This window comes from Poecile atricapillus, chromosome 2 (genome assembly GCF_030490865.1).
Source record: "Poecile atricapillus isolate bPoeAtr1 chromosome 2, bPoeAtr1.hap1, whole genome shotgun sequence".
NCBI classification, from domain to species: domain Eukaryota; kingdom Metazoa; phylum Chordata; class Aves; order Passeriformes; family Paridae; genus Poecile; species Poecile atricapillus.
In genome coordinates this window covers 74,691,296-74,706,300 of record NC_081250.1, presented here as the reverse complement: position 1 = coordinate 74,706,300, position 15,005 = coordinate 74,691,296, and positions in this window count along the sequence as shown.

Sequence of the window (15,005 nt, the reverse complement as noted above, 5' to 3'; positions counted from 1 at the left end):
CTCTGGCTATGATTAAGGGAGGGAAGATATTTTTTAAAAGGTATTTGAAAGACATTTAGGATGTAGGCCCATTTGGGGATTATTTCTTTATAGGAAATTCATAGATATCCTGCAAGAGTTTTGTCTGTAGGGTAAAATGATTGGATCTTCTGTGAAGATACTGGGTCTTCCTTATACAAGAACACTGTATAATCCAAAGCAGAAAATACGTCAGTAGATAGAAAAAAGCATCCCTACAATTAGAAAGGGTGCTATAAGCAAAACAGCTAACTCAGAAGATCCTTTGATTTCAACTCAGCTGTGCTATTTTATACAACTGTTGTTAAAGTTGTGGATCTAATTATACCCTGATATACAATGGTGGATGAGGAGCTTTAGGCAGCTACCCTCTTCCAGGCATGACAAGAGACAGGTGCAGTAGTCATAGTGCAGGGTACATTATAATATTCTTTATATAACTGATTTGGTGATATCTTTCTTAAGGTGAATCCCCCCAATATTGCTACATTTGTTCAGGATATATCCTCTCAAAAGCACTAATTCTCTAATTTATGTAGGTTAAGCATACAAATTTGCAACCCTGTCAGTATACCAGACAGTTGCATTGCAGATAGTAGTTGCATGCCTATTTTATAATCTCAGAGCCTGATTTCAAAGTAAGAAGCAGGGTAAAATCTGGCAGCACAACAGACTTTCCAGGTAACAAATAAATTAAAATGAAATTTTACTTAAAGCTGTACCAAAAATCTCCCTATTAGTGTCACAGTATATTTATACAAGTTTCTTTTGCATTAAGGTTGAATTAAAAATTTTCATGTATATTTTTGTATGGATGTGTGTTTGTATGTATGACACAATTTAGACAACCTGGATAGCTGAGATCATTGTCTAGATACTGCAACCTGCATTCTGGTAAACTCATCCATGACGCCAGCTACATGTGTCTTTAGTGGCTTAGTAGTTTGGAGGCTTTTATGCAAAAAGATAACTCAGTCACTCACTTAGAACAAGTGAAAAGCATTAATTATTTTACTCAGAGATTTTGCAATGGCACTGTAAAATATTTAAGGCAGTATTTTTTCTGTATTCTAGAATGAAGGTAAATCCCTGTGTGACTTGTTTGGTCAATCAAGACTAGGAAACACTCAGAACCAGAAGAAAGGTAGTGTTAAGTATTAATCACAAAAAAGAAATGCTTCCTTGGACAATGAACCACTCAAAAAACAAACAGAAGTCAATTTACTTTGAAATTTTCCTAAGAGACAAAATAGAGGAATTTGTATGATAAATTATTCATCATAGCTTATTCACACAATTTTGATTATGATATTCTTTCCATAATAATATCAACATAGAGAAACTCAGGGGACTCAAAGGCTCAAGACCATTGATTGTAGGATACAGATCTTTCACCTTTATACTGACTGTATGTGTGAGGACTGAATTGAATGAGTAAAAGCTGGTACCACCTGCAATCTTTATGGTTCATGGAAAAAGAGCAGGTGATGATGAAAGGGAAATAGCAAGCCAGGGATATCTCCCAGGAACTGCTGAGTGAATTCAGAGGCAATTAAAAGTATTCAGCACTTTATAAGGTATAGCCCCAAGGGCTGTAACAGGAGCAGTGACAAATGGCTGCTTCAGACAGCAGGACTGAGGAGTCCAGGAGATGCCCGGGCTTCTGAACGCTGCAGTGTGCCCTGCTGGTTAGAGAGTGAAACATGAATGCAGTGACTTCTCTGCCATTGTCATGCTGTCCTTGTGAGGTGAAAAAGCTGAGTTTTCAAGAGCTGAAGGGGCTGTGCTCTTCACAGGGAGTGCATGATGATCCTTTCCTTCTGAAAAGAAGAAAAACAGCACTAGTCTTACATAATTTGCAATCCATCTTGCAAATTTTGGCACAAATCACTTGTCTTAACTGAGTTAAAAATAATAGTAAAAACACCTGAGGAAAAGTGAAAACTGTTGAAGCCATCATATCCAGATCACTGCATCCCTTTTATACTTTCTGTAATAAGATTCTCTCCCTTACTTTAAAGAGTGATCCAAAACTTAAGCATCAGAACAGCTGACAGGAAGTGAGAGAAGAGAGAAGTTAAATTCCAAAAGAGCACAGTCAAACGCCTTTTTATTCTTTTATGCATTAGGATGCAGATTAGAAAAAATGATGGTGTGAGACCATATTCTGAGAACAAAAACAAAAATCACTAACACCATGTATTTTCAAATTCTCGCTTTTCTTGCTGAAACTTTTCTTTCACTTTTAGTTAGCTGGCTATTCTGGGAGCAACATTACTTGACCAAAATATCCCCCTTTCCCCAAAAACCCCCAAACCAACAACTACCACTAACAAAACCCACACTATTCCAGAAAAAAACAACCAAACAAAACCAACCTAGATTTAAAAAGCAGCAGTACTTTCTGTGCGAGTTTGGTGTGTGAACATGATTTGTTTCCTTGTGTCTGACAAGAGTGTATGAGAGTGAAAAATGTATCTTATAGACCTGGAAAAATCCCAGGGCTGGCTATTCCAAATGTTACATATACAAATTCGTTGTCTACATTTATACATATATATATACTCTGACCCTACCTCCACCAAACAGCCACCCTCAGAGAAAAACTCACTTTTCCACTTTCCAAAAGAGGATGAGGTAATAAAAAAGCCTTATCCCTGAAATTATGAGGTAAGTTTATTTTTCTTGTTCTGTACTTGGAAGGAGGCCCTCTTTCTCAGAGTACTACCATGAAGTACTTATGTGAAACACAGGTTAGACAGATTCAAATTGGTCAAATTGGTCAAATTCAAATGTGGTGCAAATTAGAATAGGATAAACAAGAAAGATGCAGAGGCATCTGAGTCCTCTAAGTTTTGGAAGATACTCCAAAATTCAAAGAGGGAAGAAGATTGATTTATCCAACTGATTACCATTTTCTTCTTAATGGAAGTTCTCACAAATAAAAGTTTTAAGTAGGTTCTGGCAAGACTGCAATGCTAAATCAGATTCAAATTAGATATTTGATATCCTCAGAAAATACTGAAGGAAACAAATAGAATGAAGTCTCCTCTGTCATGAAGCTCTTCTGTTGAATTCTCTTCACATATATTCAGTTTGATTAAGGCCACTGGCACCATGTGGCAGGAGAGGTCACAGAGTGCCATGGCCATATGTCCTGCCCCAAGTGTTCTATAACCCAGTAATGTCTCTATGTCAGAAGAGACATGAAATGGCTGTGGTGGTACCATGGTACCTCAGCCTTGGCAGTGGTATTTGCCTGCTGTTTGCAGCACTGCGCCTTTCCACCCAAGATGTGCTGGCAGTGCCTCCCAGAGTCTGTGTTACACAGCTGTCAGGTTGCCAAAACAGCTTTTGAAATCTCCCCAAAATTCAGGCATTTCAAGCAGATTTTGTTGTGATACAATTCCTCCTGCTCCCCCTCAAAAATCCCAACCCTCCACCTTAGAATTTCCAAGCCATTATCTGGTGTTGAGTTTCTCTTTACCAACTATTAAATGCAAAGATTTTGTGAAATGGGGAAAGAGAGCTTCAAAAGGAGATGTAAATAGTATCAGTCCCTCAGGATGGGATAGGATCAACAAATACAAGCCTCTTCCTAGTTGTATATCCAGCATATTCTTTGCAGAATATTTGTTCCAGAGCTTCTGGAAGTAGTCGTTCAGATGGAAAGGTATTTTCAAAATAGGAATATTGTCTCACCTTTCACCGTACTAAGTTGCTGCTATTTCAGCTTAGCTCCAGACAATTACGCTATTATTGCCCCAGGCACAACAGCGGTAATTGGGTGGCTAAGATCTTGTATAAGCTGGACTAGAGGCATGTTAAAAACCTTCAGCAGCTATCCTCTTTCTGCCCTAGTGAAACAGTTAAATTATGATTTGCATTTGGAGGTGACCTGCCTAGGTTACAGAATGCTGCCATCATACAGACGATATGTTGATCCTGCTCTTGGCTCTTCTCTTGCATCTTCAGCAAAGGCACAATTTGATTCCTGAAAGGCCAGCTGCAGTAACACTATCCTGTTGATGAAGGCTCTCAAGTGAGATGGGGATGCTCCTGAAGGTGAAATATCTACCTCCTGCTGTTGAGGAAGCAGAAGAACCATTTTTTGAGGTCTTCATTAACTGCCTACTTCTTGCAAGGGCACATTATTCCCTGAGTACTGTACAATTAAGACAACTCTAGGGACAATTATTTTCATTCTCCTCTGCACCTTGGCGTAACTGTCTCCTGCTGTGTAAACTTCTGCCCAAGTGCTGGTGAACAGGCCAGTGCATGTAGGAGCTGAAGACAAATAGCACACTTAGAAAATAGGAAAAATATCTTAAACTATCCTTCACAGCACTGCATAGTAACGCAAAGACAAAGACTCCAATACAAGTTTACAAAGACCCAAGCTATTTTTATGCAATTCAAAAGCAGGCATAGAGGTGCTAAAAAAAAAAAAAAAAAAAAAGTCTATCACTGCTATGCAGAAGAGCTAAGCTCTCTAATATCCTGAATTACTACCTTCCTTTAATACTTCCTGGGAGGGACTTTGTAGTACAAAGGAAGATGAATGCATAGCACATTAAGATCTTAAAATCACTGCAACACTGAGTTCTTCTTATCTAATTTCTTTATTTATCTTCTCATTTTTCCAGATCTCTGACTTTGCCACACTTAAAAGTCGTTTCGGTATAAATACAAAACTAGTCAGAAGACATTTGTTATACTGTAAGTGCCCTCTGATCTCTGCTGATTAAGAAATGGCTACTGAACTTAGAAGTAATTGAATAAGCACTAATACCTCAGTTTCTAGGGGTCTCTACTGAACTGCATGGAAGACAAGTATATATAAATGTATAAATTTTGCAAACATAATTTTTATCTTAAACTTTCCATAATTGTATTATCATTGACATAATACAATTTGTGTTTCAAATGCTGTGTCAAATGTAGTGCTCTTCTATGGGTGATTGCTACATGACTGCATACCCACATAGAAACAAATAATCTGTTTTCAGCCTTTCCGAGGAGAAACAAGTACTTTAACAGAGTGAATTATATGAATGAAGTGATTGCACAGACATCTGCTAAACTTGTTTACAAGAACTCCAGTCCTAAGTGACAAGTCAGGCTTGAGACCAAACCCATCACTGCTTTTGAAAGCTGCTATTAAAGTCTGTGCAGTTCAGTGCAGTCACATTAAAGCCTTTAAAGTATTACTAAAGTCATTGAACTGACAGTAGACTAAGTCAAACTCATCTGCTCCCAGGTTTACCAATGAGATTCAGTAATTCCTGAAGCAAAAACATATCATTCACCAGGAAAATAAACCAAACCATTTCCTTAAATTTCTAGAGGTTTCACATTCGTTGCATGTTTTGTATAAATACAAAGTTACTTTTTCCATTTTCCCTCACATTCTCCACATGGATAAGGCTAAAACCCCCAATACATTCAATTTTTTTTAACAGGGACTGGTGAACAGTCTTTTTTCTTTTCCTTTTCAGAAACATTTACAAGGTAATAATAGGCTGTGGATTTTATATGTGCATGTAGACACACATTTCAACACTGCATTGACAGTTATTTCATGGTGCAAGGCAGGGAGAGGTATGTTTTAGAGATATTGGGAAAGTTAGCCTATAGAATAGCAAAGAAATAGCATGATGTTGGCATTATTAAGATGCAAAGTTTTTCTGACACAGATGTTTATGGATCTGTGCATGTGAAAGTGAAAAAAAAATGTTTTCATGCCTTTTTTTTCTTTCCCAGAAGTAAAAATTTGTTCTTTTCTTACAGAAAGAACAAATTCTTTATGAACAAATAATCTTTGGGGAAAATTGTTTTCCTGTCAAAAACTGTTATTTTTAAATTGTGACAGAGGATGACATTGAAAAAGGCCCATAAAGTTTAAAAATCTCATCATATAATGCAAAATAGTTCTCTATACATAATTGCACTAAATAAGCCAGATGCATAATGATTTTAGACAGCAGAAATATCTGAGGATCAAAGACCATTGTTGTACAGTGGTCTCAAATGACCAACTACTTGGCCAGTCCTTGGAAGGTAAGCCTTACTCAACTTGACCTTGAGGTGACAATTAGATCACATTTTTTTTTCATGAATATAAGTAGATCTTTACATCATAACAAGAAAAAAAAAAATACTGCTTCTATTCTATTGTATTTTTTCATTCAGTTGCTAACAGTCTGTCTTTTTTCTTCATTCACAAAACACAGTATTTCAGAAGTTTTATTGCTTTAGGGCCCATTATTTACAGTAGGTTTTCTTTTTTAAAAAAAGTAATTTCTTCCAATTAAGCCTAACAGTCATATATTTCCCTCACAACTTTCTGACAATAATTCACAACTATGTAATCAGCCTTTCAGAGTAACAGTAAATTCCATATTCCCTTAGAGGGGAAAAAAAGAAAAAGTTTGGGTATGCAAAGCAGCTAGAAAATAAATTTCCCTTTTATCACAGCAAAATTTCATAGAAAGCATTGCTGAAGATATACTCCACTTGTCTGGATACACTGACTTTCCTCACCTTCAAATTTTTAAAATATTGACATACTGGCACAACTTTTCACTCAGTCTGATGACAATGGAGTTTCAGACATAAAATTTTTTTCTGCCTTCAGATGTAAATTTCAGTAATGCTGAAAATATCACCTTGTTATAAAGGCATGATCAGAGCTGGTGTTCAGCATAGGCAAGGAGTAGAGCTGTTCAGTTGATTTCTCCCTCTCATAGGCCCTCAAAGATCAGTCATAGATTGGTTTGGGTTGAAAACGACCCTTAAAGGTCATCTAGTCCAAGCCCCTGCAAAGAGCAGTGTCATCTTCAAGCAAATCAGGTTACTCAAAGCCCCATCCAACCTGACCTCGAATATTTTCAAGACATCCACCACCTTTCTGGGCAGTGTTTCACCACCCTTATTGTAGAAAATATCTTCTGAATGTAATCTGAATGCACACTCTTTTAACTTAAAACAATTACCCCTTTCCCTATGAGAAGAGACCCTGCTGAAAAGTCTCTGCCCATCTTTCTTGTATGTCCCTTTTAGGTACTGGAAGGTCTTTCTGGAGCCTTTTCTTCTCCAGGCTGAACAATCCCAACTCTCTCAGCCTGTCTTCATAGAAGAAATGTTCCACCCTCCTCCGGACTACATACATACTACTCTGGACTTTCCTCTAGTGGGGACCTCAGAGCTTGATGCAGCATTCCAGGTGGGATCTCAGCAGAGTGATGTAGAGGGGCAGAACCTTCTCCCTCACTCTGCTGACCATGCTGCTTTGGATGCAGCCCAGGATACAGCTAGATTTCTGGACTGAGAGTGCACACTGACAGATCAGGTCCACCAGCACCCCCAAGTCCTTCTTGGCAGGGCTGCTCCCAATCTTTTCATCCCCCAGCCTGTGCTGATACTGGAGGTTGCCTTGATCCAGGTGCAGCCCCTTATACTTAGCCCTGTTGAACCTCATGAGGTTCACATGTGCTCACTTCTTGATCCTTTCCAGGTCCCTATGGACACATCCTTCAGGTCTGTCAGCTGCACCACTCAGCATGAGGTCATCTGAAAACTTGCTGCAGTTGTGCTCAACCATACTGTCTAGGCCACTAATGCTGATATTAATCAGTACTGGTCCTAGTATGGACCCCTGCAGAGAACCTCTTATCACTGATCATCAGGTCATTAAGACATTGATTGCACTCTCTTTGCACCATTCAGCCAGTTCTTAGGATTTAATGTCTCAGCATCTTCTCCTCTCTTTCCTTAACCCAACATTCTCCTCATCCTGCCTTTCTAGCTCATTTGTGGTGTGGTTCATCAGTGTGTGCAACCACAAACCTAGTTTCTGTATCCTAATACTGACCTGCTTTGTATTGATTTTTAGATCCTGGAAAGGATAGGGAATTCTCTTCTTTTGCCTGTTCTGAATCCCTGAGTGAACATGTTCCAGAGCCAAACAGCTTTGATTTCCTTGGAGTTTGTGAGAAACTAGAGAAAGAAAATCCCTTAAACATCCACTAAGAGCAACCGCAAGCATCACTGACCTTTGCAAACTGCCACTGAGATTTCCAAATTATTACACCGGGAAGTTACTGAGCAGCTGTCAAAAACATGAGTTTTGCAGAAACAGGATATGTTACCTCTCAAAATTCAGATCAGTCAACAACTGTCATTGATGTTTTAAGCCATTTCTGTGATCTATGCTTAGAAAATTTATTTTTTAGAGGGCTTATAGAGGTATGATCTTAATGATTCAAAATATTTTAACTCTCTCAAGATTTGAGGTACCATTAATTCCACATCAAAGTCACTGAAAACATGAATTACTTGAATATGATATCAAATCACAGTTTAGGTTAAATTCCTGTTAAGTCTTACTCAGGAGAAGCTTTGTGCTTTGTAATACTGGACTGCAATTTTTGAAAGGCACAAATACAAGTCAGATGTGGATCTTTTGTTGAATTTCAACATAATATTAATATTTAATTTCCATTCCCTTTTCTCAGGGTAGAGATTGAACAAAAATATTAAACTTCAGCAGTAAGACCAGTAGAAACCACAGGGTAACATTCATCTCTCCTTGGAGAAGGTTTTGCATATCTAAAGGCCCTGAGTCAGGTGCACACTTGAAAAATCCTAATATGTTTGGTTCATTACTGGTTATTTTGCTGCATCAAGGCACTAACATGAAAGTGTTTTTGCTTTTAGGGATTATAAATAGAAAATGAAAAAACTACTCATTTTGTATACAAAGAGAAAAAAGGCACTTATACATGTTCCTGACACGAATACAATTTGTTGCTGTACAGAAAGCAGCAATACAAATTCTACAGTAATGGTTTTGTCATGGGAAAAGCAATTTGGAAAACAGGAACCTATCATTACCCTAAGCAGTATAGTTTCCTTTATGGCCATGTATACTCTTAGAAATACAAATATTGATGTTTAAAATGGGAGAAATATTAAGAGGAAATCTACAAATAATCATGTAGAAACAGTGATTTTCCAATATATACTCAAGCTGAAAACATAAACATAGAAATTTTGAAAGTAATTTAGCAAGATGTGTTAGCATAATGGATCAGAAACAATAAATATTATTTTTGTTAGATTCATAAGCTTTAATATGTGCAAAATTGTGTTTGGAGGGGTGTTTTTGTTTGTTTTCAGTTTTCAAATTGCATTATTTGAGATCACATTTAAAGCACATATTGTCCCTTGAAACTCCTTGCGGCCCTTAACATGATAGTTTCCCAAGCATATGAGATTTTTTGTGACAAGCATCTTTGGGAGTATGCACTGTTTAGCTGAGTGCTGCAATGTTACAGATCAATTCAGACTTTTGGTAGTCTCTACAGGATCTATCCAAATTCCAGATCTATAAGCATATTTTTAATCCAGCATTAAATAACAGGAGACTGAACAATTCCAAGTGCTAAGGGTGTCAGCTTTGCTTAAAAGCAACACTGTCTTTTATATGATACTGTTCTTCCTGTGAACAAACAAAAAAAACCATCAAAGACTATTTTATATGTATTTAAGCTCATGAATCTAACTAAAATCACGTCTTGTTTCTGATACATTTTGTTGAGGCATCTTGTTAAATTGCTTTTAACATTTCTATGTTTGTGTTTTGAGTCACAGGATGCTTTGAAAACTGTTGACTTGATAATGACTGGGACTGCGTGGGCAGTGTGACAGACAGCTATTATGATTTCAGTAATAGCTCACACATAGCTCTGAATATTAGAAATGGATTTTCTCATGGCACAGTCCTTCTTCCACTGAGCAGAAGGAAAAAATGATTGGAAGGAAGCTTGAATAGTTTTCTTAGCAATGGGGACAGGCCTCACACCTCGTCTTCTCAGATAGCAGGCAATTTACTGAACCTAGAGAGAAGATACAGAGCTTCTGTAATGTAATCAGTGCTGTGGGACAGGTTTTCTTTGGCTTATTCCACAGGGGTTGGATGAGTTCTGCATGCTTTTGCCAGTAGCAAATCTCCAAGTCTCCTTTATTTTCCCTGAAAGTTACAGAGTTCCCCAGCTCCATCTCAGATACCTCTGAGATTCACCTATGTATCATTTACTTGAAGTAAACAGAATGCTGAAACCAACAGTAGAAGTATTGCTTTGTTAGAAATTATTAAAATAAGCTTCAATAGGAAACAAAAAACACCTTTCAGATCTTGGAAATAGGAAGTTAATGAGATTTGTGGAGCTTTGGAAAGGTGGTTAATTATATTGAGAGAGACAGGAGGGCACTGGAAGCATTGGGTCACATCTACAGTTCCTTGAAAAGTTTTGAAAGTCGTGGAGATAGAACCCAGCTGCTTTCCTTCCATATCACATCATCAAGGAAGTACATCTACTTCTCACTATAGCATACCTTGAGTTGTCTGACCAGCTGAGGCCCGATGGGATGATATGAAGCTTATTTCCACAAGCTCCTTATCTCTAAAAATATCCCCTGCTATCTATTTCCCAAATGTGAAGGGAGATACTAACTACTATGAGCCCTGCTGCCAGAGATTTCAAGGGAGTGAGAGAGACACTTCAGGAAGGGTTTGTTCAATTTGAGCATGTCATTGAGGCCAAATGAACTGTGGAAAACATAATAGAGCAGCCACATCACAGCACTGACTTTTTAACAATAGTTGCAGGACTTCAGGTCAAATGTCATCTACTCACTTGTGCTTTCATGTAGCCTTCTGCAGTATTTTACAGTTTGTCAGATACAAAACAAGAGCTAAAAAAAAGAGCTCTTCCCATCTTGAGGGATAGTTTAAAGTTGTCATCTAGGGCCTGCCAAAATTAAATGTTTATGGTGTAGACAGTGGTATTTAATAGGAAATTATAACTTCTTTGGGCCTGTAAGAGAGATAACCTGCTGAATTTAGGCTGTCATTTTCTTTGAAGACTGAAAATATATAGGAAAAAAGAAGACTAAATCAATCAAGAATTCTTCAGGAAAATGCTTTATTTAGCAAGAATGTAAGCTGAAACAGTTAACATGTCAGTTATCTGTTTTCTTGATAGCCTCCCACAAGGAAGAACAGCCCAATGACTATACCAGATTTCTTAGAAGTTTCCACTGTTGCCCTATGAAACAGTTTCAGGATCTGCCATGATGCTCTGGCATCTTACTGCACATCTTGATCTGCTTTAACTTGAAAATTCTTAGCCAATGTAAGAAAATTTAGTTATGGCCATTTTACTTCTTCATCAATTCATATATTTGTGGGAGGTTTAATGTAGAGAATTCTGAATACCACTGTTTGTTTGTGAGACATATCACAGTGCATTTAGGATCCTTGCACACTTACATGATCTTAGCTTAGAACTTTCTACATGCTTTATACTCTCATTTCTTTCAGAGTGCTAAAAATTATGATTTAAGTCTCAAGAGCTCCTTAACAATTAGTAGTATATTTAGTCACCTAAAACTACTATGATGTGATTTCTGTTTTTTTATGACTATGCTGCAGTTTCACATTTCAAACATACCTAGTTGATTAAATGGTTTATGACACTTAAGTTTTGTTTATTGGCTTGGAATTATCATGGTTATATCTGCTACATAATTTAATTTAATTTAATTTAATTTAAGCAGCTATTATTCTGGGCAAATCCATTAAAAAAAAAAAGGAAAAAAAAAAAAAGACTACTATGTTTAGTCCAAAGAATTTTGCCATGTTTTCCATTTTACAGAAGGCTTTGATTCTAGAAATGTTGCAATGCCATCACATATTTTTAATTAGAATATTACAATAATCCTTACCCATACTTTCATTATAATACTCATTGTTCACTGTAATTTCCTCTCAGATGGCCAGCCAAATTCAGCTTGATGAAAATGACAGCAACGAATTCCATTGCCAGAATTATTTTTTTTAAACACAATCTGTATAGTATTTATACGTTGCTACATTCATACTTTTTTTTCATACAAGTTCAATGGCTGCAAATCCTTATTAAGGATTTTACTTTAAGGTAAATATAAGATTATTTAGGTCTGATTTCATGCTTTTTATCAGAAATCTATTTATTGAAAAAGTGGTAATTTGGTATCCCCCCTTGTTTACACTCATTAGTGTACACTCATAGTAGTCACAGAGCGTGGATATGGAGAACCCTGGTGACTCCTTCTGCAAGACAATAGTTTTAAAGTGAAACAAACATTTAAGAGTGAAACGACCTCTGATATGTACTTTCTCACATAGTTTATTGTCCTTCAGTTATATTTATGTATCTGTATATTAGGAGGAGAAGTCACCATTATGCAATATGGTAAATAATCTACATTTAAACAGTATTTTTCCTTTTTAACCCACACTTGTTCTCTCCTTCAGATCATATTACAGCCCCACAAACAGTTCCACCTTGGGAATGGAGGGCACAGCACAGGGCAGAAATGATCACCTGGTTAATTGAATATCCACCAACTCTGTATCATGGAGGAACTTGCTTGTTCATGTTCAATAACAGATAAAAAAATTTAAAATGCACAGCTAATCCCCCTTCTTCCTTCCAAGAGGGAGATGAAAGAAGGGGAAAACAGATCTGTTAGAAATGGCAGCTATTTCACTTAGGATACCATCTGACAAGTTCAAACACTGAGACAACAGCGGAACAAAAACCTAAAGGAAATAGTGTTGCAAGCATTCAAGCCCTGTGCTGCTCATTAAGCAACCTGTTTCCCTATGTACTCAGAACTTCAAACATGTCTTTGTTCTTAACATTTGCTTTCAAGATTTATGGGCAAACTCGCTGTGCCTGACATAAATACTTTTGCACACATTATGCTTGCAAAACCTCATAATGGGCATGCAAATTGATATTTATTCACTCAAAGACAGTAGCTACAAATAACTACTCCTGCTGCAGTATCCATTGAGAGTAGCTGTGATACACTAGTGTATCCATCAAAATCTTCTTTCAAACAAGCAGTTTTCATCAGGGGAGACATATAGGCTTTTTCCCCAAGCAGTGCTCAGCAGTGAACAGGTATGGAGGCTTTTTTTGCTGCTTTTTTGAGGGTCTTATGGTTTTGTCTGTTTGGGGTGTTTTTGTTTGCTTGGGTTTTTTTAAGCATTAGTAGGAAGAGCCACCAAAGAACTCTAGAGGCTGTACAGCAATAATTGATGGAGCTAGCTGACCTCTATTGGGAGGGACTATGTGAAACAGAGAACAGACAGCAACAACCCTTCCAGTACCTTCAGGGGAGCTGCTTCTTTGCATTGTCATTAAAATGCAATTATGCACGGTTTTACTTTCACAGAATCACATTCTAGAGACAATGAGATTCTTGCCCTAGCAACCATGGAAGCTGGATCAAGTGCTCTGCCTCCTTCTCTCTACACCCACAAACCTGTCACAGTAATTATCATCAGGCTTATAGAGATTAATTTAAGATTGCAAAGCTCTGATAATGAATTTTGTAGCAAACAAACACAAAATGCTTTTAACCACCAGGCCTTTAGCCAAGAACAGTAACAGAAGTCATTATTTCCTCCCACTACCATAAAAGAAAAAAAAAAATCCACAATTTTCTGATGTTGTTAGAGCTCTCCTTCAAAATCAATTTAACATTACCTTTCTCTCATAAGGATAGCATACGAGTTTTTGAATTTTGTAGACAAGAACAAACTCACCAATTATCTGCACTGTTAACAGTAAGATGAAGAAAACAGTTGTGATATTAATTATATTACACTCAAAGAGAAAAATCACAAGTAGAGTTAGCATGCAGAGGTTTTCTCTGTGGAGGACATTACCTTCTCAATCAGTTTCACAACGTACAAAAGGTTAAATCACTGCTATTATTTTTCTGCGGAAGAACTGCTGGAATGAAGTCTGTGATGCAATACAAAGAAAATGGATCAAATATGTTGTTAAGTCCTCAGGATGTATTAAGAAATGACTACTCAGTGTGTTAGCTTTGTGAAAGGAAACTTCAGCTACATTCTGCTTTGAACTATTTTCTCACTTCAGCAGATCAGTCAGTTTAGACTGATCAAATATTTACTTGTAATCAACATGATCAATTAATGCATTTGATTTCAATGTAGTGACTGTTCAGAGGCAAAATGAAACAGACCCTATAGTATTCCTGTCTGGAATGTCACATACTCCAATGACTAGCACTTGCTGTTTCAAGGACAGTGCACTTCTGTCTCCTACAATTCAGAGCAAAAGTTCTCCTACTTTCCAAAGTACACATTCATTTCAAATTGTACTGTCAAGGCATTAATAGAAAACAGCCGAAAATTTGTATTTGGGGCAGGGAATGGGAGACATTCTATAGAAAAGAACTAGCTGGCTTATATTTTGAAGAGATAAGGCATATTTGCTATTCTCTTATTTAATTAAGGAATAACCAAAATTAATTTAAATTCAAGGTAAAAGGTACTTTTATTAATTTGTGATACAGTTAGGAAAAGGACACCAAAAAAAGATTCAAAGAGTGGTAAAACTGAAAAGGAATGGAAACTGAAAAGGAGTTGTTGATACAATATGTTTTATACTGTGCAATTAGTTTGTATTAAGCTAAGTCTAAGCCATAAACATCTTTACTTCTGTGATTTTTAAAGCTGAGATGGCTTTCTTACAGTATAAAATACACATTTATCCTTATTCCAAAATTTTTTGGGAGTAATTGTGTCCCTGTTATTGTTCAAAAAGTATTTTTTTTAATAATATAATGCTTTCTTTAGACAATGATTAAAGCAGCTGAAAACGTGATGAGTGATGACTGGTTTTCCTTAGTTCTTATTTTGCTGATGTTTTGCTAGTGCTGTTTCTCTGAACTTCCTTATTTAGGCTTTCATTGCTATCTTGGGGAAGCTCAAGATGCATGAAAATAGACACAGTTCTCAGTTAATTTGTGTTCAATACAACTTTACTGGGAATGAGGACACTGCTGCCATGTTAGACTAACTCCACATATAAAAAAGATCCAGGACTGAGGCTTCCAGC